This window comes from Lathyrus oleraceus, chromosome 3, assembly GCF_024323335.1.
Source record: "Lathyrus oleraceus cultivar Zhongwan6 chromosome 3, CAAS_Psat_ZW6_1.0, whole genome shotgun sequence".
Lineage (NCBI taxonomy): Eukaryota > Viridiplantae > Streptophyta > Magnoliopsida > Fabales > Fabaceae > Lathyrus > Lathyrus oleraceus.
Genome location: NC_066581.1, coordinates 287,776,319 through 287,801,526, shown reverse-complemented (window position 1 = coordinate 287,801,526; position 25,208 = coordinate 287,776,319).

Sequence of the window (25,208 nt, the reverse complement as noted above, 5' to 3'; positions counted from 1 at the left end):
GAGGATACCTTAGCATTCGAAGGGACTATCATCATTTAACCGTAGGCTACACCGAAGGGTCATCGAGGGACAAAATCGTATTTTCGAAGGCAACGTCCGAGGGACTATGATGATTTAACCGAAGGGTCTTTGCTAAGGATATCCCCATATTCGCGGGACATGACCGTATTACGTAATCGTGGGGTAATAAAGAGAGGTCCGATATTATTTATTTAAAGTCCGGATTTTAACAATTAATTAAATAGCCGTAATCAGTTAGGTAATTAGGTCCACAGTGAATCAATGAAATTAAAAATCAAGCTTGGTGATTCAAGATGAATCTCCACATTAAACTTAAGTCATCCAAAAGCCATCTCCTCAAGAATATCCACACCTAAAGCGGCATGCCTAGCCGGCTATTTCTTTGGAAGTATGCTAGCCTTTACATCATGCAACACACGGATTAGAGCATTGAGGTAAAATACAATTGGAAATTGCATCATAAAATAAACATAACAGTCAGGAGTTCAGGCCAAATGATGCATAACCATGATTAGATAAACATAAAATGGACAACAAAGAGACAAAGCAACCACTGTCCCGTTCGCCTCTGCTTCGCCTAGCGAAGGCTCAGCGAAGGCTCGCTGCAGGCTCGCTTAGCGATGAGCTAGCGAGCGGCCACAGGTTTGGAATTTGGCAGCAGCATGACTTCCGAAAACCTGCACTTTCATGGCATTGGATTATAGGCATAGCATATACAATTATGCAGGATATTCATACTCGGATTCACATGCGAAATCAATTTACATGTCAAAACTTTAATCGGAATGTATCATGTATGTAAAGAATATCAATTGGAAACGTAAAACAGCGGTGATACGCAAACCTGTGTGCAATTGCGATAGTGAAAGGGACTGATTGCTTGGAGGCCGGTTTGAGTTGGGCGGCGGTAGCTTCGGCGCGGATGGGCTGCCTTCAGGTTAGCAGGGTTTTTGCATCAGGGTTTCCGTTCTTCGTCCGTCTGTTTGTGCGTTTCTGTGTTTCTCCCTCTGGGTCTGTGTGTTTCTTTTCGTGGCTGAAGAGCTGGTATTTATAGTAGTAGTGGTGGTGACCTACTGGGCTTAAGATGAGGTCCAAAACTTCAGATTTTCGCAAGCTTCGCTAGGCGAAGGAATTGCTCGCCTAGCGAGCAAGCTAGTTCTGGGCTTTTTTCTGGATCTGATGCTTCGCTGGGCGAGTGTCATGATGAAATGTTCGCTAGGCGAAGGGACTGCTCGCCTAGCGAGCAAGCTATTTTGGGCCGCCTTTGGATTGGGCCTGTTGTGAGCTGGGCTTTTATCCATTTGATGTCAGTGCCTTGCAGAACAAGTCGGAGGGTCTTGAGGAATACTTTGTAATATCGACGGGCAAATTTTGGGGTATGACAGCTGCCCCTGTTCAATATTCTTGAACCGAGAGAGTAGAATGGTATGTGCCGTTCGTGGTCTGGAGGTGAAAGATTATTGAACACTAGAATGCCCCAAAAATTTGCGCTTGTCCATTAGGAGCTAGTCTTGATGGAGATGGGCTTAGAGATGCCATCCAGGAAGTTTGATGACGAGCTTCCGATTGTGTCGTACGTTAGACGATGTCTGAAGACATGGATGTCATACCGGGTCATACGCTAGACCGTATAATGAATCATCCATCATGCTGTTGACTTCGCTGGGGAGTCAGCGTGTGCTATATACTGCTGGGGATAAGGGATCAGAAATGTACCTGTCCGAAGGTAGCATCTGAGTAGCAGAATGAGTCGTCCGTTAGGCTGAATCTGCTGAAAAGGGAGTAGTCGTATACTAGACTACCATTCAGAAATGTACCTGTCCGAAGGTAGCATCTGAGTAGATGAAGGTCTAACTTGGTCGTACATTAAACCATATCTGAGCAGAATGAGCCGTCCATTAGGCTGTGTCTACTTTTAAAGGGAGTAGTCGTGTATTAGACTACCATTCAGAAATGTACCTGTCCGAAGGTAGCATCTGAGTAAAGGAGTAGCCGTATACTAGACTACCATTCAGAAATGTACCTGTCCGAAGGTAGCATCTGAGTAAAGGAGTAGTCGTATACTAGACTACCATTCAGAAATGTACCTGTCCGAAGGTAGCATCTGAGTAAAGGAGTAGCCGTATACTAGACTACCATTCAGAAATGTACCTGTCCGAAGGTAGCATCTGAGTAAAGGAGTAGCCGTATACTAGACTACCATTCAGAAATGTACCTGTCCGAAGGTAGCATCTGAGTAAAGGAGTAGCCGTATACTAGACTACCATTCAGAAATGTACCTGTCCTAAGGTAGCATCTGAGGAGATGAAGGTCTAACTTGGTCGTACATTAAACCATATCTGAGCAGAATGAGCCGTCCGTTAGGCTGAATCTGCTTTAAAGGGAGTAGTCGTATACTAGACTACCATTCAGAAATGTACCTGTCCGAAGGTAGCATCTGAGCAAGGGAGTAGCCGTATACTAGACTACCATTCAGAAATGTACCTGTCCGAAGGTAGCATCTGAGGAGATAAAGGTCTAACTTGGTCGTACATTAAACCTTATCTGAGTTGTTGAAGATCAGAGTGGATCGTACGTTAGATCGTATCTGAGCTGGAGGTCCAAATGGGTCGTACGTTAGACCGTATTGGAGTTGCAGAATGAGCCGTACGTTAGGCTGTATCTGAAGAAGAAAGTAGTCGTACGCTAGACTACACCCCGGAATATACCGTACGCTAGGCAGCATCTGAGGATTTGAAGGTCCAAATGGGTCGTACGTTAGACCGTATTGGAGTTGCTAAAAGCCAGAATGGATCGTACGTTAGATCGTATCTGAGCTGAAGGAGTCATATGTTGGGCTGAATCAGAATGAACCGTACGTTAGGCTGTATCTGATAATATTTGTTGTATTTGCAGCGAATATCTGAGGTGGGCTTAGAGATGCCACCATTGGGAGAATGTCAGAACGTTCGTCAGATGAATTATATCTGAGAGCTGTATTCGAACCTTGAATGTGATCAGGAGGATAATTAGCCTGAAAAATAAAGTTAGTTTCATGCAATGTCATGATGCATGAGATGCAAATGTTGTATGCATGCGTGTGCTGTGAAATGATGTGATGAGTGAATTATGCGTCTGGAATAAATGCGAGCATTGTATGCATGTATATGAAAGGATGTAATGTATATGATGCGGAATGAAAATTGTATATAGGTATGTGATGTGAAATGATGTAATGAATGCATTAGGCGTCTGAAACATTCTTCCGGGGGACACTACTGGGGAGCTAAATCTCAGTCTGCTGGTCGGGGACATTGGTATTAATGACCCTGCCTCGGCTGGGGGATACTTGATTTCTGTCTGACGATGGAAACACTCAACAGAGCCTGGCTGGGGATGGAAGAGATGACCTTTCGGTATGGCGGTGCTGACCTCTTCTGGGGAATAATTGGCGTTGCCGGGGAATCGAATTAGCAACGGACTCATTGGAAAGCGTGGTTAGACCTTCTCCTTGGTCCTGAAATCTCGTAGTAATTGCAATTTCCATTTTAGGCATGTATTTTTGATAAACATTGATCATATTCACATGCATATATCAATTCAAATTAAATCAATGGACGTTTACGCAAACAAAACAGAGGAAATGAAAACCAAAGCATCTTTTTTTTGGAGATAAGATTGTATTGATTTTGAAAGAGGGCCTATAAACAGGCAGTTTGTGTACAAGGAGACAAAAATCCTAGTAAGAGGAAATTGTCAGGAAAACAGAGAGAAAGCTACGCAGAAAAAGTCCTATTGATTTTAATTCCACTACTGTCATCATGTCTTCAGGCATCTCATCTCCTGCTATCGGATAGAGGTGATTGGCTTGTTCAGTCCCTTGAACTTGGTTGAAGCTGACAGAGAACAGGGCATAGTCATACGCTTTAATCCCTAATTTTTGCCTGGACCGCCTTTTCAGGTTTTCAGTCCACCGGGATACCCTTTTTTGCCCAAGCCGCCTTTTCAGGTTTTCGACTTGCCGGGTGTTATACGTTTATCCCTAATTTTTGCCCGAACCCTTTTGGTTCGCCGGGACGCCCTTACTTTTGCCTAGGTACGTCGACCTAGCAAGTCTCTGTTATGCGTAGTATTTTTTAACTATGTCCGCGTTCACAGGATGCGGGAAGTCTTCGCCATCCATTGTAGCAAGTATTATGGCTCCACCGGAGAATACCTTCTTAACCACAAATGGCCCTTCGTATGTGGGAGTCCACTTGCCTCTGGTATCCCCTTGTGGTAGAATGATACGCTTGATCACCAAGTCGCCAATTTGATACACCTGTCTCTTGACTCTTTTGTTAAATGCTTGGGTCATGCGCTTCTGATATATCTGTCCATGACAAACAGCCGCAAGTCTCTTCTCATCAATCAAGTTTATCTGATCGAGTCGAGTCTGAATCCATTCATCTTCATCTAAGCCCGCCTCTTCCATGATTCTTAGAGAGGGGATCTGGACTTCCACTGGTAAAACAGCTTCCATTCCGTAGACTAAAGAGAAAGGAGTTGCCCCTGTCGAAGTGCGTACTGAAGTGCGATAACCATGGAGTGCAAATGGTAACATCTCATGCCAGTCTTTGTACGTTACTGTCATCTTTTGTATGATCTTCTTAATGTTCTTATTAGCAGCCTCCACGGCGCCATTCATCTTTGGCCGGTACGGGGAAGAGTTATGGTGTTTAATTTTGAACTGCGTGCAGAGTTCAGTAATCATCTTGTTGTTCAAATTGGTACCATTGTCAGTGATAATTCTTTCAGGGATGCCGTATCGACAAATAAGGCTATTCTTGATGAACCGTGCCACCACATTCTTGGTGACAGAAGCGAATGAGGCTGCCTCTACCCACTTCGTAAAGTAATCAATAGCGACGAGAATGAAGCGATGTCCATTAGAAGTCGTGGGTTTAATCTCTCCAATCATATCGATGCCCCACATTGCAAAGGGCCAAGGCGCTGTCAACACGTTCAATGGAGCAGGAGGCACATGTACTTTGTCCGCATAGATCTGACACTTGTGACAGGTTCTGGAGTGATGGTGGCAATCAGCTTCCATGGTAGACCAATAATACCCTGATCTCAGAATCTTCTTGGCCATTGTATGTCCATTAGAATGAGTCCCAAAAATACCGTCATGCATGTCTTCCATAATCCTTTCTGCTTCCTTTCTATCCACACAGCGAAGCAAAGTCGAATCATGATTACGTTTGTATAACACTCCATTACTCAGAAAGAATTTAGCAGAGAACTTCCTCAAGAGTTTTCTGTCATTGATGGATGCCCCCTCAGGGTATTTCTGAGCTTCTAAATATCTTTTTACGTCGTGGAACCAAGGTTTCCCCTGTACCCTTTCAGTGTGAAGTTCATAACAGTGTGCTGGTTCATCTAATCGTTCAATGGTAATCCTGGGAGCTTCACCGTCCCATCTGACTCTGAACATAGATGACATGGTAGCTAATGCGTCTGCCAACTGATTCTCCTCTCGTGGAATATGTTCAAATGTAATCTCTTCAAAGTATGGAAGTAATGTCATTACCCGCTCTTGATAAGGGATGAGATTTGGGTGTTTAGTATCCCATTCTCCTTTGATCTGACTGATTACTAAGGCCGAATCTCCGTACACACTCAAAAACTTGATTCGCCGATCTATAGCAGCTTTGAGTCCAAAAATACATGCTTCATACTCAGCCATATTATTGGTACAATGAAAACATAGTCTAGCCGTGAAAGGCGTTTGGTAACCCTCGGGAGAAATGAGTACAACCCCAACACCATGGCCCAATGCATTAGAAGACCCATCAAAGACCATAGTCCATCGGGATCCCAGTTCGGGTCCTTTATCCGGTTTAGGTTTTTCCTCATCAGTAACAAGCATGACATCCTCATCTGGGAACTCAAAATTCATAGATTGATAATCGTCCACCGCTTGATAAGCCAAATGATCAGCGAGCACGCTTCCTTTGATGGCTTTCTGGGTAGTATACTGGATATCATACTCTGTTAAGATCATCTGCCATCTCGCTATTCTTCCGGAGAGGGCAGGCTTCTCGAACATGTATTTGATGGGATCCATCCTAGAAATCAACAAAGTGGTATGATTCAACATATACTGTCTTAGTCGGCGAGCAGCCCAGGCCAAAGCACAGCAAGTTCTCTCGAGCAGTGAGTATCCTGTTTCACAGTCGGTAAACTTTCTGCTCAGGTAGTATATGGCATGCTCTTTTCGACCAGACTCGTCATGCTGCCCCAATACGCACCCCATTGAATTTTCTAACACGGTCAAATACATGATTAGAGGTCTTCCTTCAACTGGTGGTATCAGAATCGGAGGTTCCTGGAGGTAGTTCTTGATTTTGTCAAAAGCTTCTTGGCATTCGTCATTCCATATCATTTCTTGATTTTTCCTCAGTAATTTGAAGATGGGTTTGCAGGTAGCGGTCAAGTGGGAGATAAATCGAGCAATGTAGTTCAAGCGTCCCAAGAAACCTCTGACTTCTTTCTCCGTACGGGGAACTGGCATTTCTTGAATAGCTCTCACTTTAGCCGGGTCAACCTCAATTCCTTTACCACTGACAATAAAGCCCAAGAGTTTACCGGATCTTACTCCAAAAGTGCATTTGTTCGGATTCAATCTCAACTTGTACTTCTTCAACCTCTCGAACAGTTTGTATAAATGATCGAGATGTTCTTCTTCAGTATGAGATCTAGCTATCATGTCATCCACATATACTTCTATCTCATGATGAATCATATCATGGAACAAAACCACCATAGCACGCTGGTACGTTGCCCCGGTGTTCTTTAGACCGAATGGCATTACTTTGTAACAGAAAGTGCCCCATTGCGTCACAAACGTAGTTTTCTCCATGTCCTCAGGTGCCATCTTAATCTGATTATAACCCGAGAATCCATCCATGAATGAGAATACTTTGTGTTGAGCGGTATTATCTACCAGAACATCAATGTGCGGGAGTGGAAAGTCATCTTTGGGACTCGCTTTATTCAAATCTCTGTAATCTACGCACATTCGCACCTTACCATCCTTCTTTGGCACTGGCACCACATTAGCAACCCATTGAGGATAAGAAGTAACGGCTAGGAAACCGGCATTGAATTGTTTCATAACCTCGGCTTTGATTTTCTCATACATTTCAGGACGCATGCGGCGAACCTTTTGCTTGACGGGACGACAGTCTTCCTTCATGGGCAGACGATGCACTACTATGTCGGTATCCAATCCTGGCATGTCTTCATAAGACCAAGCGAAAACCTCTACATAGTCGTGCAACATCTGAATCAATCTTCCTTTTACACTGTTTTCCAAATCTGCTCCTATTTTGACTTCTTTTCTGTCTACCTCAGTACCCAGATTTACAATTTCGAGGGACTCTTCATGCGGCTGTATAGTCCTTTCCTCTTGCAGTAATAGTCTGGCAAGCTCTCCAGGGACTTCACAATCTTCCTCACTTCCATCTTCGGCTTGGTAGATTGGATTTTCAAAGTCATAATGAACAGTAGCGGAATTATTATCAATAGGATCCAGAGTGGATACGGATCTGCAATTTGTTACGTGAGTGTGTGTAAGAAAGCATAGCTTGTTTGAAAGACGACAGGAAAAATAAAGAGCGCAATATTTGAATGCGAAAAAGTCCATTGATTTATTGAATATGAATATGCTTATGAAATGACAAAACCCTTAACAAATTAGCTATTGTGCCCCGGGCGTAGACACAATGCTTTAAGAAGTTCAATTGAAAAATTAAAAATTTGCAATACTAAATGGACAATAACAATTACTCCTAACTAAAGGAGATCGGGATAGTGTCTTCAGCCTTCCAATTATTGAGTCCGTCGCCAATTGTTGGATAGATCCAGCTATCCAGGTCGCAATCACTGTCAGCATCTTCTACAGCATTGATTTGATCTTTGACCATCTTTTCAGAACTAAATCCCAGACCAGATTTATCAGACTTGTAGGGTATGCTGATCAGTTGACCCCAGCCAGTACAGCCACCATCTTCAACCACAGCTTGAGCGTCCTTCAGGGAAACCATGGCAGGAGGAGCTCGAATAACCTCGGGCACAAGGGGAGTTGGCTTAAGGACAAGACTAGGCGGAGGAACCACTTCGAATGACTGGGACGGAGTCTCGAAGAATTCACCATCCATCTCAACGTATCTGAAGGTATGCACACTACTGACAATGTATTCTTCTTCCCCACACACAGTGACGATCTTACCCTCTATTGGATACCTCAGCTTTTGATGGAGAGACGAAGCTACAGCACCTGCCTCATGAATCCAAGGGCGTCCCAGTAAGCAGGAGTAAGCAGGACGAATGTTCATTACATAAAAGGTAGTGTTGAAGACTTGAGGTCCTATCTTGATAGGGAGAACAACTTCACCGTGGACAACACTCTTTGCACCATCGTAAGCCCGCACCACAATGTCACTAGGCTTCAGTTCAACGCTCTTGCAGTCAAGTTTATCGAGCACGGCTTTCGGTAACACATTCAAAGAAGAGCCATTATCGATCAACACATGAGACAGGGTGATCCCTTTACACTCAATGGAGATATGCAGGGCTTTATTGTGGTTCTTTCCCGCTGGCGTCAGGTCAGCATTGGAAAAACCTAGGCCATCATCAACAGTCAGGTTAGCAACATAGTTTTCAAACTGATCGACGGAGGTCTCCTGAGGTACATGAGCAGTCTTCAAGAACTTTATCAAGGCATGGGCATGAGATTCAGAAGATAACAACAAGGATAACATCGAGATTTTAGACGGGGTATGCCCCAACTGCTCTACCACATCAAAATCACTCTTGCGGATGATTTTCAGCACCTCTTCCATTTCTCGTTTGGCAACGTCTCCGGTAGTAGCTTCGATCGGTGTCTCTGACGGGGAAGGGTTGACTGGTTCCTTTCCTCGGTTTTCGGGAACTGGAGGTGAGATCTCTGGAGAGAAGATCCTTCCGCTTCGAGTAACTTTACTAGTCCCAATAATGTCATTAGGATTAGCAGAATCACCAACTTGCTTTACGCCATGGATGTAAACATCACCGCCATAATTCCACGGAATGGCTTTGCTTGAAGAATACGGTATTGGGCCAGGGGCAGTGATGATCAGGGGGGCTACCTTGGGCTCAGCCATAATCTTTACGGGTACTCTGGGAGCAGTAATCTTCACTGGAACTTTGGACCTTGCAATCACAGATACTTCTTCAATAGGGTTTTCCGTCTTAGAAACCCTTTCGAAGAGAATTGTACGATCGTCCATCAGCCGTTGAATACCATTCTTCAATTTCAAACAGTCCTCGGGCCAGAGTATGCAGAGATTGCAATCTTCAGTACAACCTGGAAATAAACCAGCTTGCAATAAATTCCTCTTTATGATCGGGAGAGGAGATGTTAAGTCCGCTACAGTAGTGATGAGAGAATCGTCATCGAGAGCATTAACAGCCTTGTCATGATTAGGCATAGGAGCAGTGATGACATTAGGAGTCTCCGGGGGCTCGAATTCAATTTCCCCAGCGTCGATCATATCCTGAATTTTGTTCTTCAACAACCAACAGTCGTTTGTATCATGCCCGGGGCTATCGGAGTGATATGCACACCTGGCATTGGGATTATAACGAGGCGAAGCAGTGTTGACATTTGCAGGAGGACCTCTGAGAGTGATTAAGTTTACCTTCAGCATACTTTGCAGTGCTTGTGCTAAAGTCATATTGAGCTTGGTAAACTGCCTTCTTGGTCTGTCTTGTCTTTGCTGGAAGTTTTGAGCTGGCGGGGCTGCGATTGTCACTGCTCCAACGGCATGGTCACCATTTTTCTCGTTATGATTCTTTTGACCATACACAGCATTCGATTCCTGCTTCCCATGGTAGGACTTTTTACTGCTTGTAGAAGTAGCTGCCTGTAACTTTCCACTTCGAATGCCGCTCTCCACCCGTTCACCTGTCAGTATAAGTTCAGTGAAACCTGATGAAGAACTCCCCAGTAGGTGGCTGTAGAATGGGTCAGTCAGGGTACCCATGAACAGGTCTACTAATTCTCGGTCAGTCATAGGGGGTTTGACCCTGCCAGCCAAATCTCTCCATTTCTGGGCATACTCTTTGAAGCTTTCTTTAGATCCCATAGCCATGTTCTGCAGCTGTAGCCGAGTAGGCGCTAGCTCAGAATTATATTGGTACTGTTTATAGAAAGCTGTTGCTAGATCAGTCCAGGTGCGGATGTCAGAACTTTCGAGCTGATAATACCATTCTAACTGTGTGCCAGACAGGCTCTCTTGGAAGAAGTGGATCCACAGCTTCCTATCAGTGGTATGCGGCTGAATCTTTCTCACATAAGCCCTTAGATGCATCTGAGGACAGGATGCACCATCGTACTTAGTGAAAGTGGGGATTTTGAATTTGCGAGGAATGGTCACATCGGAGACCAGACCCAAACTTTCAAAATCCAAACCAGGTGCCTTCTGGCCCTCCATGGCTATCATGCGTTCTTCCAGCAATTTGTACTTATCATCTCTCGGAGAGTACTGTTCATTTTCATACTCTTCATCGTCATTGTCAAGGTTGGAGAAATCAGCATTCTCTTCCTCTGAATCATTCTCCGCCCCCTCTTCTGGGCCATTCGGGATTCCAAATTTGAGTCCCGTAGCCTGTCCTTTACGCCTTCTTCCCGGGTTAATGAAACTCACAGCTTTCTTGTCTTTCTTCTTTTCGACCAAAAGAGCCTTCAGTTCCTCCTGCCCCTTGGATAAGCTTAGCATCATCTCCTTGAATTGAGCATTCTGAGTCTGGAGATCTTTGACAGTTTGTTCGAGATCCATTTTTCTGTGTAAGAGGCAGACCGTGAGAATATGGTCCTTTAGAATACCTGTTATGCAATGTTATGTTATGCTATGCAACGTATGAAATGTTTTCAAGGACTTTTGGAATTTAACTTTGCGTAAATCACCAACAAGAGAGAAATGTTTATTGCTAATTTTTTTTTATCAATGTTCATTACAAAAGGAATAATAGTAAAATGTAATGAAAGCTCAAGTCTCCCAGGGGCGACTTCTTTTTGGGCGAAGATATGCATTGAGTCTTCGCTCCTCATTAAGCTGACTGGTGAGCTCTAGTACTTTCTTCCTTTCTGCATTGAACTGAGCTTCGAAAGTATCTCTCTCCTCTCTCAACTGGATCCATGATCTTTTCAGTTCCTCAACATCGGTAGGCATATCTGGGTAAGAAATGATCTGGGAAGTACTTTCCTCGGCCTCTGATTCAACAATCAATGGTCCGACTGCAAGATATGGCATGACAAGTTCACGAGCTCTGGCGCGTACCCACCTGAGATAAGGCTCCATAGGAATAGAATTTTTCTGTCCTAAAGGGCTTCTTTTCACTATGCCCCAAGCTCGTACAAACCTTTGGCGGAGACCTTGAGAGTCATTGTCATAGTCAAACACTATACCTTGAATAATCATTTCATGTGGACCATCTCTTCGAGCATGCCCAAACTGACGTAGGGCTAAGGCGGGATTATAAGTAATACCTCCTCTTATCCCCATGAGGGGTACATTAGGGAATTCTCCACAACGGTCGATGATGATAACATTTTCTTTGAGATTAGAACACCACCGGATGTCTGAATGGGAGAGTGCCATTATCCTTCGAGACCATTTCAGATTTTGATCATTCTTCGATACTGATTGAGGAAGGTGCGAAATAAACCACCTAGACAGTAAAGGTATGCAGCACATGAGAGTCCCTTGCCTCTTCATAGTACGAGTGTGAAGGGAATGCAAAATATCTCCGAGCAAGGTAGGCACAGGGTTATGAGTGAGGAATATCTTAATAGCATTCATGTCTATGAATTGGTCCGGATTAGGGAATAGCATCAAACCATAGATTAGCAATGCTAGAACATCTTCAAAAGCATGGACATTCATAACTTTTAGGAATTCTCGGGCCTTACTCATCAGAAATTTGGCAAGTAAACCCTTAATTCCACTTCTTGTTACCCAATTAGTTTCAATGTCGGACTTTGTCATGTGTAAAGCTGCGGCAACTTCTTCAGACTTTGGCATCTTTTCCAGACCACTGAAAGGTATTTGATCAAGGATAGGTATCCCAAGCAACTTGGAGAATTCTTCTAGTGTGGGTACCAACTGATAATCTGGGAAAGTGAAACAATGATGTTTAGGATCGAAGAACTGGAATAGAACTCTCATCATATCTTCTTTGAAACCAGTGGTAACCAAATTGAGGAGATGACCATGTTTCTTGTTGAACTGAGCATGATCGGGAAGTTCTGACACCAAATCCTTGAGTTGAGGAGAGATCATTACAAGATTGATCCGGATAGTCTTCCTGGAAGCCATAACCTGTTCAACAGAGCAAAGCTAAATTCCTAAGTCCTTGAAATGGTTAGTAAGATGATGCTATGATGTTATGATGTTATGATGTTATGAACACAAGCAAGTCACACAACAATCATTCCTAGGTTTTAAGGCTTGCATGAGTTCCATAGGTAAGTACCCTCCCCACTGAAGTTTGGTTGGTTCAACTTGTCCTAGAATAGTAACCGGGTTCTAGAAGGATCTCAGATCATCGACCTTTCTTTAAGTCCACTTCAATGCAACGCCAAGTGGTTGACCGAAGCTTCCCTAAAGTCCAATCTCAAAGAGTGTAGCATCGAGTATCAACCAACCTCAGTCGGAACCGAAGTCAGTTATCTCACTACTTTCTAATGGCTAGGATGAGTCAATTAGGGTTCTAAAGGTCTGGTTAATGCTTTGATGACACCACGCGAATGCCAAATTTTTCCTCAAGTGAACATGAGGAACATCAGGACATCCAAAGTGTCACATTAACCGTAGCTATCATTTTAACCATTCCAGTATACGCCGGATAGTCGCGATGATCTATTGCTACTTACCTAAGGTACACTAGATCCGGGTGTAGGATCTTTCACTCAACAATACCCTTAAAAAAAAGGAACAATTTAAAACATAAATGATTTTTAAGGTGACCTCTCTTTATGTCCCCAGCAGAGTCGCCAGTTCTGTCATACGGTGAACTGGACTTTTTGTTTTTAATCGCAATGTCACGGTTAGCAAGAGTCGCCACCGACTTTTCTTTTATCCCATAAGGAAAGGTGGAAAAGAACAAGAAAGACCTTAATTCAGATTCTTAGGTTCGGGAGGTACGTTATACAAAGGGAAGGTATTAGCACCCTTTGTATCCATGGTTATCCATGGGCTCTTAATTGCTCAATCATTTATGTTTTCTAGTTTGAAAAAGGTGGTCGGGAAATGTGTGAAAAATGTTTTGAAAATGAGAATTTAGCTTTGTAATGATCCTTGCATGAATGTATACAAAGTGGTTATCTCATTTAGGTTTGAAAGTTATTTAGAAAAATATAACTCAGCAATGATCCTAGTACGGATGTATGCTAAGTGGTGATTTTCCAAAAAAAGGAGGATGTTTGAAATGTATAAGGTGGAAAAATATTTTAGGTTATGAATGAGCAATTAAGGGTTATACCTGTCTGAGGTCTTTACTGTCATTTTCTATCCTTGTGAGGGTAAAACTGTCCTTACTATTGAGAAGTAAGTAGTTTCATCCTTGGGATGTAGAAGGGTCATCGATAGGTCATCGAAGGCAACAGTTGTGAGGATACCTTAGCATTCGAAGGGACTATCATCATTTAACCGTAGGCTACACCGAAGGGTCATCGAGGGACAAAATCGTATTTTCGAAGGCAACGTCCGAGGGACTATGATGATTTAACCGAAGGGTCTTTGCTAAGGATATCCCCATATTCGCGGGACATGACTGTATTACGTAATCGTGGGGTAATAAAGAGAGGTCCGATATTATTTATTTAAAGTCCGGATTTTAACAATTAATTAAATATCCGTAATCAGTTAGGTAATTAGGTCCACAGTGAATCAATGAAATTAAAAATCAAGCTTGGTGATTCAAGATGAATCTCCACATTAAACTTAAGTCATCCAAAAGCCATCTCCTCAAGAATATCCACACCTAAAGCGGCATGCCTAGCCGGCTATTTCTTTGGAAGTATGCTAGCCTTTACATCATGCAACACACGGATTAGAGCATTGAGGTAAAATACAATTGGAAATTGCATCATAAAATAAACATAACAGTCAGGAGTTCAGGCCAAATGATGCAGAACCATGATTAGATAAACATAAAATGGACAACAAAGAGACAAAGCAGCCACTGTCCCGTTCGCCTCTGCTTCGCCTAGCGAAGGCTCGCTGCAGGCTCGCTTAGCGATGAGCTAGCGAGCGGCCACGGGTTTGGAATTTGGCAGCAGCATGACTTCCGAAAACCTGCACTTTCATGGCATTGGATTATAGGCATAGCATATACAATTATGCAGGATATTCATACTCGGATTCACATGCGAAATCAATTTACATGTCAAAACTTTAATCGGAATGTATCATGTATGTAAAGAATATCAATTGGAAACGTAAAACAGCGGTGATACGCAAACCTGTGTGCAATTGCGATAGTGAAAGGGACTGATTGCTTGGAGGCCGGTTTGAGTTGGGCGGCGGTAGCTTCGGCGCGGATGGGCTGCCTTCAGGTTAGCAGGGTTTTTGCACCAGGGTTTCCGTTCTTCGTCCGTCTGTTTGTGCGTTTCTGTGTTTCTCCCTCTGGGTCTGTGTGTTTCTTTTCGTGGCTGAAAAGCTGGTATTTATAGTAGTAGTGGTGGTGACCTACTGGGCTTAAGATGAGGTCCAAAACTTCAGATTTTCGCAAGCTTCGCTAGGCGAAGGAATTGCTCGCCTAGCGAGCAAGCTAGTTCTGGGCTTTTTTCTGGATCTGATGCTTCGCTGGGCGAGTGTCATGATGAAATGTTCGCTAGGCGAAGGGACTGCTCGCCTAGCGAGCAAGCTATTTTGGGCCGCCTTTGGATTGGGCCTGTTGTGAGTTGGGCTTTTGTCCATTTGATGTGAGTGCCTTGCAGAACAAGTCGGAGGGTCTTGAGGAATACTTTGTAATATCGACGGGCAAATTTTGGGGTATGACAGCCTCATATAACATGTCAAACATCATCATGGAAGAATTTGAAGCCAGACAAGAAATTTCCAAAAATAGAAACTTGACCTGTAATTGAAACTTGCCAAAAATGGAAACTTCTTGATCCCAAACTTACATCATGATACAAGCTTCAAATGAATTTTTGCCTAACATGAAAGTTGAAGATCTTGTTCTCCCATTTCCAAAAAGTCCAAGAACACTCAATTCCCATGTATGGTTGGCAAGTTATGATCAATTCATTCTCAAAAAAAAAATTTGAACTTCAAAAGGCCATATCTCTCAAACCATTTGGCCAAATTGGGTGGGGTTTTTTGCTACAAGTCACATTTGATCCCCTCTTTCCAAATATGTCATCATCATTCACCAAAACATTACCAATCAAAATGGCATTATTTGAGGTAACTTGAATTATTTAAGTGAGGTAGAAAATTGACTTTTCAAAATAACCATTTTCAACCATTGTTACCATTTGGAATTGATCACAAATTACATTTGGAACTTGTTAGCAGCCCAAATTCGTGCACATCCATGCACCCCCCCCCCCCCCATGCACATTGTTAATTTTTAGCAATTGGTCCAAATACACTTTATTAAGCAATCATGATTATCTCTCTCTTAACCGAACTTAACAAACCTTAAACAGAGGTATATATTTCATTCTCCAATCTGAACAAAGCCCTAGCCACTTTGATAAAACAGAAAAAAGTTGCATCCTCTCAAAAACCCTCATTTTGCATTTTGGATTTTTCTTGACAAAACCTCAAAGCCCTCGAGCCAACCTTAGTTGCTTCATCATTCACCACCATTTTTGAGCTCTTTGCAAGCATCATTGTCCAGCTGTAAGCAAGGATTCATGGACTGTTCTTCCAAGCTCCTTCCATGGCAGTTGACATTCTGAGCACAATCAAGAGGATTTGAGCCACGATTCACCTTTCATATACTTCTTGGAGCTTAAGGATGCATCTGTTTCAACCTATCTTGGCCAGAAAACCATTGAATCATCACTGCCCTTCAAGATCAGGTGAGATTCGAGTTTAACCATTCTTGAAATCATGAGGTACATCTTGTAGATTTTCTTACCATGAACATGTTGAGCTTTGAATCGAAGAAAATGGCTAGGTATTGAGAGAGAAATTTGAAATTCAAGTTTGATAATCAAATATATTTTTGCATGTTTTGTTTTGTTTAGCTCGAGTTGGTAAAAAATGAAGTTAGATTGGTATTGCACATGACTAGACGAGTTGATTGTTGTGTTTAATTCCCATTTCTGGGATTTTTGTTCATCATTGATGATGAAGGTCCACTGTACACGATGAACCCTAGCCATGCCCAGGTTTTCGTTTCCTGTTCACGTGTTATGCATGCTGTTTACTGTTCCATTCACCATCAGCCAATCACAACATTTCATTTGCCTTGCCTGTACGCAGCGTTTTGTTAAGTGGTTCAAGTATTTACAAAACTGCCATTCCGTGCCTAATTAACTATTAATTCATGTTATTCTTTGCAATTTTAATTTCATTTGATGCTCAAACTTGTAAAAATCATATCTCATCCATGTTTAATCCAAAATTAATGGGATTTTTTGCATTGTGTTCATATGGATCTCTATTATTTAATCATGATTTTTCCTGATTTTTTTGATGAATGGTTTTTAATTGGTATTAGGGTTTGTGACATGTATCCATTTTTTGTACCTTTTGCCAAATCCTTTGTGAAATAGTGATGCTTTATCCATTGGCCTTGAAATTTTTTATGTTTAAACTAGACACATCCATGGTGATTTTGGTATAAAGTTTATGAATTTATCATCTCTGGTCATTGAGTTATGATTTTCAATACTATGCCTCTTGACCTCAAATTGGATTGAATTTTTGCATGAATGTACTTGAGTATGTATAGTTTACATGTGATTTTTCTTGGAATTGTTTGTGGCATTTCCTAATTGTTTGAGATTTTTGTTCCCTGTTTGGTCTTATGTTGACTTTTTGTGACACACGTTCCCATTTCATTTGTGTAATTCTCATACTTTATTGGATGGACATGAAATTTGATATATGATTATTAGACATCTTAAGCTTTGCCATGGTTTTGATCCCATTCATTTCTCATATGCTATCACTGATTTATGATTTTTCAAGTTGATGCATGTTTGGTTGACTTCTTTGAGCATGTTTGGAATTGCATTGCCTTTCTGATTTTCATTGACTATCTTCTACTTGTCCAAATGAGATGAAATTTGACATGCTTACCATGCTGTGGGTTGTGTTTGATCATGATTTATTTGATGATTTTTTGGAATATTTAAGATTGTTTTTGATTCAAGTCTTGCTGTTGACTTCTATGAGCTTCCATATGCCATGCCTTGACTTATTTTGTTCATGAAATGATGATAATGATTGATATGAATGTAAAACCAATTGGGTTTGTTTCTTGATTGTTTGAACATGATTTTGGACACTTGCCATTTGCTGTTTTAACCTTTTCATCCCCTTTTGACCCTAGGCTTGTCCTAGTGGTCCTGTTACTCACATTTGAGCTCATTTTTTCATGTTAACCAACAATTATCCAATGAGACCAATACAAATTGGTTGTGTTTGCTTGTTTATCATGACTAATCCATTTGTTTTGTAGGTTGCTTGGCTCACATGCCTTGAGCCTTGTGCATTACACACTTAGCTTGTTTGTGTTGACTGGTTGATATCTGTTTCCTTTTGCTTTAACTTTGAAGTTGTGAACTAATGTTGTCCGACTGGTTTCAGGTGCTTTTAGTTGCTCAGTTCCTTGTGAACTTTTGCTTTGCTTTGCTTGATAAGCAATTTGCATTGAGGTATACCTTTCTATCTTCATGTAGTCTGGAAGACCTGGCCTGTTACCTGGCCAGGCAACTGTCTGAAGTCCTCCTTAAGAGGCAATGTTTGTGGATGTTTAATTTTGTCCTTGTACATATTCAAAGACCTCCTAAGTGAAGAGGCAATTGGCAGAACCCAAGGGATATGCAACCTATCCCCTGCTAGTCTGTGTGTCACTCACCTTGCTCACACTACTTGTGTTGATGCATAGTGAGTAAAAGCCCAAGATCTATAGAGTCTAACTTGTGGATAGAGTTCCCCCTTTCTGAACTCCCACACCTTCTGATATTCAAATGCTCTCCCTGGCCAGGGATAAGAGCAATGAGGCACACCCCTCATCTCCTTTCATCTGCTTCACCTTGGCTCTCAATGTCAAGGTTAAGAGCATCATTAACCCTATTCCAGTTGGCTTCAATGCCTAACCCTTGTGTGAGCCTCTTGCTTGTGTATAGTGTGTGCTACTTGTGCTTGTGTGTTTGTTTAGACTTGTTCCCTGTGCAAGTTAAGGTTAGTTTAGACTTGCTTCCTGTGCAAGTTAGGTTTTGCTTGGCTTGCTTCCTGTGCAAGTTAAGTGTGTGTGTGGCTTGCTTCCTGTACAAGTCATGATTAGGATAGGTTGGCTCCCTGTGCCAGTTAGCTAGAAACCTTAACTTAGGGATGATTTTGCATGACAACATCTAGGCTCGAGTCGTAGTCTCCCTAGTTGTGTCTCCCTCTGTTATCTGGTTAGGCTAGTCCTTTTTCCCTGCGTAGGGGAACTACGTCGCCCTGATCCTCATACCAGATGAGGTACGTAGGCAGGAGATGAGCTGATCTCTCCGGGCGCCCTTTTGTTCTTTTCGCTTTTTTTCTTTTTGTGTGTGTTGTTTGACAGTTGCTAGGCTCGAGTGCCTGACTCCTTAGCAATTTGTTGTCTGTTTGTTTGAGGGTGTGCTTGACAGTTATAGGCTCGAGTCCCCGACTCCCTATTAAATTGTTGTGTTGTTGTGTGCTTGGAAGTTGATGTAAGTCCATCGAGTGGCATTCGGGTTCCAGTGTGGGTGTGTTTTTTGGTTCGGATGTCGATGTAAGTCCAGTGATTGGCATTCGGGCTCCACGTTTGCCTGTGTGTGTCTTGTTTTGTTTGTGTGCGTGTCAGCCGAGCTACGAATGCTCTGATTCTCCTTCGTCCAAGGAGATACGTATGCATAGGATGCGATATCCTAGCGAGCATGTGTCGTTTCCCTAGTCCGAACTACTTCGACTCTGATGTCTATGCCTGATAGACTAAGTAGGCCCAGGATACGATATCCTGCCGAGTCAGTTTCAGTCTGTTTTCTTGTGTCTCTTTCAGCCAGTGTGTGTGTGTGTGTATGAGCAGTGTTTTAGCAACCATTTTCCTTCCTATTGTGCGTGGATCCCGTCGAGTACGACGGATGCGTAGGGGTGCTAATACCTTCCCTTCGCATAACCGACTCCCGATCCCGTTCTCTTTGGTCGCGAGACCATGCTTTTTCCAGGTTTACTCTGAGCGTTTCCTTTCCCTCTTTTGGGATAAATAACGCACGGTGGCGGCTCTGTTGTTTCTTGTTTCCCGCCGGTTTTTTCGCGTAATGCGACAGGTAGCAGTGATGTGTTGCTAGATCCCGCTCAATGTTTATTATGTTAAATACGTGATTTAATATAATTGCCAATGCCGTGAAAACCTACAGGGTCACACACAAAAGGACGGATTGATGAGAGATAGAGTAACTAAGGAATATCGTAATCTACGGTGCACTTAAGTGAATTGTAGAACATCGTAAGGTACGGTGTACTTAAGTAGAATATGAAATATGGTAAGGTACCACGCGCTTAAGTGATTTTGGCATATTATAAGATATGGGCCACATACACTTGAATGGGATTTTTAGCTTGCAGCCCACATAAGTGGTTATATAAATAGAACCCTTGTGTAGAAGCATTTGTGTAGTTGCAATTCGTTTCTCTCTCTCTCACTCACTCAAAGCCTTCATTCGTAGCAGGTAGCACTGAGATTGAAGGAATCCATTCGTGTGGACTGAGTAGAGGCGTTGTCATTGTTCAACATTTGTGATCGCTCTGTAGATCTGCATCAAAGGTTACAATTGCCACAAGAGGCAACGATTCTATCACTGATCATGCTCATTCGTAAGGATCACTAAAGGAGAAATTTTGAAATTCCGCAGCGTTTTGGATCGCTCTTCTCCTTCACATTACACATCCCAAATGGCATTCGTCAGTAAGAAAATGTACCATATAGGCACGTGAAGGTATTATTTTCTTAGTCATCCGGGTGGATTGTGATTTGAAAGAATCCCTAATAGCCATCCAGGTAGTAAAATTAAGAGTGCTTGACGAAGTGCTTAAGCATTTGATCTATGAATGGAAGAGGAAATTGATCCTTCCTAGTGGCTTTATTTGACTTTCTATAGTCAATAGACATCCTACATCATGTTACTGTATATGAAGCTACTAAGTTTCCTTTATCATTTTGTACCACAGCCATGCATTCCTTCTTTGGTACCACGTGTATCGGACTAACCCACTTGCTATCAGATATTGGATATATAATCCCAACTTCAAGGAGTTTCATCACTTCTTTATTTACTACCTCGTTCATGTTGGGGTTCAGTCTCCTCTGATGCTCTCTTGAGGTTTTGGAATCCTCTTCAAGAATAATCTTGTGCATACACACATAAGGGCTAATCCCCTTGAGGTCATTAATAATGTAACCTAATTCTTCAAGATATCTTTTCATCACAACAAGGAGTTTCTCAATTTCGTCTTTACCTAGTTTGGCATTAACTATGACTGGGAGATTTAACTCATTGTATTAAGACTCGTATATGATGTTTTAAGGCAACTCATTAAGCTTTATCTTTGGTTTCTCTGGTCCAGGCGTCGAATTAGCAGTCATTCTTCTAGGCCTTTGTCTAAATAGTATTGATAAATCTTAGCCTCATCTTCCTTTACTTCTTCTGTTGGAGGGGAAACCAACTCTTTAGTCGGTGGTGCTTCTGATGACAGCTCCTTGATGCACTCAACTATTATGTCTACAAAGCAACACATGTCATCTGTAGTAGGGCCTTTCATGAACTGGGATAATATGAACTCGATATTCTCCTTTCCAACCTCAAAGGTAAGCTTTCCATTTTTTACATCTATGATTGCACTAATAGTAGATAAGAAAGGTCTACCTAACAAGACCAGGATATGAGAGTCCTCTTTAATGTCCATCATTGCAAAATCAGTAGGAATCTACATTTAGATGATCCTGAATGGTATATCTTCCAATATTCTTGTTGGATACTTAACTGATCGGTCATCCAGTTAGAGGGACATCTTTATAGGCTTGAGTTCTCCTAAATTCAATCTCTCACATATAGAGAGAGGTATCAAACTAACACTAACTCATAAGTCACATAAGGCTTTGTCGATGACGTACTTGCCTATAACATAAGGAATAAATAAGCTCCTTAGATCCTTCAACTTTGGCGGAATCTTATTTTGTATAATGGTGTTCACTCTTCAGTGAGTGTCATTGTACCGTCGTCTTCGAGTTTTCTCTTGTTGGTCAAAATCTCCTTTAGAAACTTAGCATACGAAGGCATTTTGGTTATTGCCTCCAAAAAATGAATATTGATATGTAGTGTCTTTAGAAACTCTACAAACTTCTTAAATTGTCCCTCTATTACAGACTTCACAAGTCTTTTAGGGTACGGGATCGGAGGCTTGTAAAGAGAAGGGGGTATATATGGTATTTTTTTTCCTTCTCAATCACCTCTTTTGCCTTCGATGTATGTCGATTATCAACTACTATTAGTTCTCTCTCAGGGTCCTTGTCAGTTACTATGTCAGAGTCTTTCTCTACATTCCTTCCTATAGTTTGGCCTCTAAATATTTTATCACTGAGCCCTCTAATGTTATTCCGCTTTGCAACATTATAGAACTGGTGTGTCCCTTGGGATTAGGTTACTGCTAACCAGTAAATATTTCAGTTGGGGCAGTGTTAGTCGCTTATTGCTGGGTCACTTGATAGATCTAGGTCTCTAGAATTTTGTTGTGAATGGCCATAGCATCCACTTTATTGGCCAACTACTTAATCAACTCATTGGTATGAACATTTTGGTTCATAAATTTTTTGTTCTGGAGAGTCTTAGACAAGACGAAGTTTTCTATCATTAGTTCCAAATTCGATTTCTTGGGGGAAATAGGAGCAGCAGGGGCTCCTTCATGGTTTTGGAAACTAGGTGGAGTAATGGGTGTTGGGCTAGGCGAAAACAGAGTATTATTATTCCTGTAGGAGAAACTTGGATGATTTCTCCATCCATGATTATACGTGTTTGAATAGGGATTTCCTTGCGCATAATTAACTTGGTCTGAGGTAGGCTCAGCTAATAACTACCAGTCATCAATGACATGTCCAAGGACTCCACGGATTTCGTAGTTTCCAGTCATGACAACTATAGTAGTTTCTGTTGGTGTAAGCCCTAGAGGCCAATACTTTTGGTACTTGTATCGAATTATTTATTAATAATAAAAGGTTTTTTCTTTATTATGTTTGTCTAATAAAGTCCCTAGAATAGATAGTCCATTTAATGTATCAAGTGTGACTTAATCATGAGATCACATTAAACATAAGGACACTATTATTAAAGTATCCATAGTCGAGCTTTATTGTGAAGTGGGATAACATTAAAGCATTAAGACTATTATGTATATAGACTGATGATCACATCTCATGGATCATGGATAAGGAGTTATCAAGTCTTAAACATAGGTATGAATATTAAGAGTAATATTTATACTGGATTGACCCGCTATGAGAATACTATATAAAATGTTATGCAAAGTGTCATAAGTTATTCTCATGGTTATAATGGTGTATACCACCCTTCGACCTGAAATCACTATGGACCTTAGATGTAGAGTCGAGTGCCTTATTGCTGATCAAACATTGTCCATAACTGGATGACCATAAAGACAGTTGATGGGTACTCCACGAAGCATGCTAAGCGACATGAGTGACCTAGCTGGAATTTTCCCATCCTGCGTAACAGGATAAATGTCTATGGGCCCAATATTGAACTAGACAAGGATGACACGGTTTATGCCTTGTGTTCAATATAGACATAAGGGCAAAAGGGTAATTGTACATATAATTATTATCACAAAAGGATTTGTCAGATCACATGACATTTTCATGTCTTGGGTAGCAGTGATGTGTTGCTAGATACCGCTCACTATTTATTATGTTAAATACGTGATTTAATATAATTGCCAATGCCGCGAAAACCTACAGGGTCACACAAAAAATGACAGATTGATGAGAGATAGAGTAACTAAGGAATACCGTAATGTACGGTGCACTTAAGTGAATTGTAGAACATCGTAAGGTACGGTATACTTAAGTAGAATACAAAATATGGTAAGGTACCACGCGCTTAAGTGATGTTGGCATATTATAAGATATGGGTCACATACACTTGAGTGGGCTTTTTAGCTTGTAGCCCACACAAGTGGTTCTATAAATAGAACCCTTGTGTAGAAGCATTTGCGCAGTTGCAATTTTGTTTCTCTCCCTCTCTCATTCAAAGCCTTCCTTCGTAGCAGCTAGCACTGAGATTGAAGGAATTCGTTCGTGTGGACTGAGTAGAGGCGTTGTCATCGTTCAACATTCGTGATCTCTCTGTAGATCTGCATCAAAGGTTACAATCGCCACAAGAGGTAACGATTCTATCACTGATCATGCCCATTCGTAAGGATCACTAAAGGAGAAATTTTAAATTCTGCTGCATTTTGGATCGCTCTTCTCCTTCAGTGGTATCAGAGCCACTTACAAAACCATGCATCTGATAGCTGTTTATTTTCTATATTTTCTGTATTAATATGATTAAAAGAAAGAATGAATCAAAGAATAAACGAGTAATTAAATTTGGCATCATGTGTGTATGATTTGGATGATTGATGTTGACTATGCTTCGGAATCCGACATTAGTATGGTGAAGCAGCGATACATCGATTGTCCATAGGTTATGTAATTGAGATCGATAAAGTTATATATATGATATAAGTAATCCTTATCCAAAATATGGTATATATGATATATTGTTTCTGTTTCGTTCATTCAAACACTTAATGGTTGTTTTCCTTTGAGCGACCAATGGTCGTTCGCTTTTTGATCCGACATTAGTATGGTGAAGCAATGACGTGTTGGACAATCATACTGAATCAACAATCGAGGTGTGTTTAACGGTCTGAAATTGGTGCATTAGGGTTAATGACGGCACAAGGGTTGTGTTGTCAAAGAGTTATGCGATTAGGGTTGTGACTGCGCAACAGTTGTGCTTTAAAGTATCAAGTGTTGATGCGAAAAACGATGTCGATTTCAAATGAATTGATCATTAAAACATTTCGGCCAGGGGAGCTTCCCCTACAACCCCGCAAGGGAGCACTGCCCCCTTGACCCCCGTCTGCTGATCGGTCAACGGAACCACCGTCCGCTAACCGGGCAGCGGACCCCCGGCTAACTCTGTGTAGTGTGATCGGTCGCCGAAATTTAATTTGGTTTTAATTAATTAAAAGAATTAAAATTAATAATAATAATGTGTTTATTATTATTGTCTTGTGGTGATCGGTTATGGCCTTAGTTTTCCTTTATTTTGTTTTGGGTTTTTAAAATACAACTTGCGTGTCGTGCCTCTCTTTTAATCTCTTAATGTAACTTCTTTTCTCATCTCACTCCCTCGTATGTAAAACGAGTTTCTTTTATGTTATATAATATTATGAAGAAAGAGAAGAATTCAATATCAAAGGAGGACAGCCTTGAAGATCTTGCTTGGAGAAGCTTAGATCGTTATTAGGTTATCTTAGGTTCTCTCATTGGCTTGGAGAACAATTTCGCTATGGGCCATAACTGTTTCATTATGTATGTTGATGCATGTGAATGTATGTTGATGCATGTGAGAGACGATTTATATGATAAATAAGTCGGTGAGATCAAAATAATTGCAAATTCCCTCAAATTAAATATTAAGTTTATGCTTTCCAAGTTTTAGCACTCATCAAGACTAGTATCGGATAATGTAGGTTTCGCCTACGCGAGGTGCATGTTCTATATTAGTAAGGTGCGATGGGATAATTGTAATATCCAATTGCTAAAACAGTGGGTCAAACTTAACTAAACAAATTATAATAAGATTATATATGTTTAGAAGCAAGAGTTGGAAATGATCCATGTGATGGATTGGAATAAGG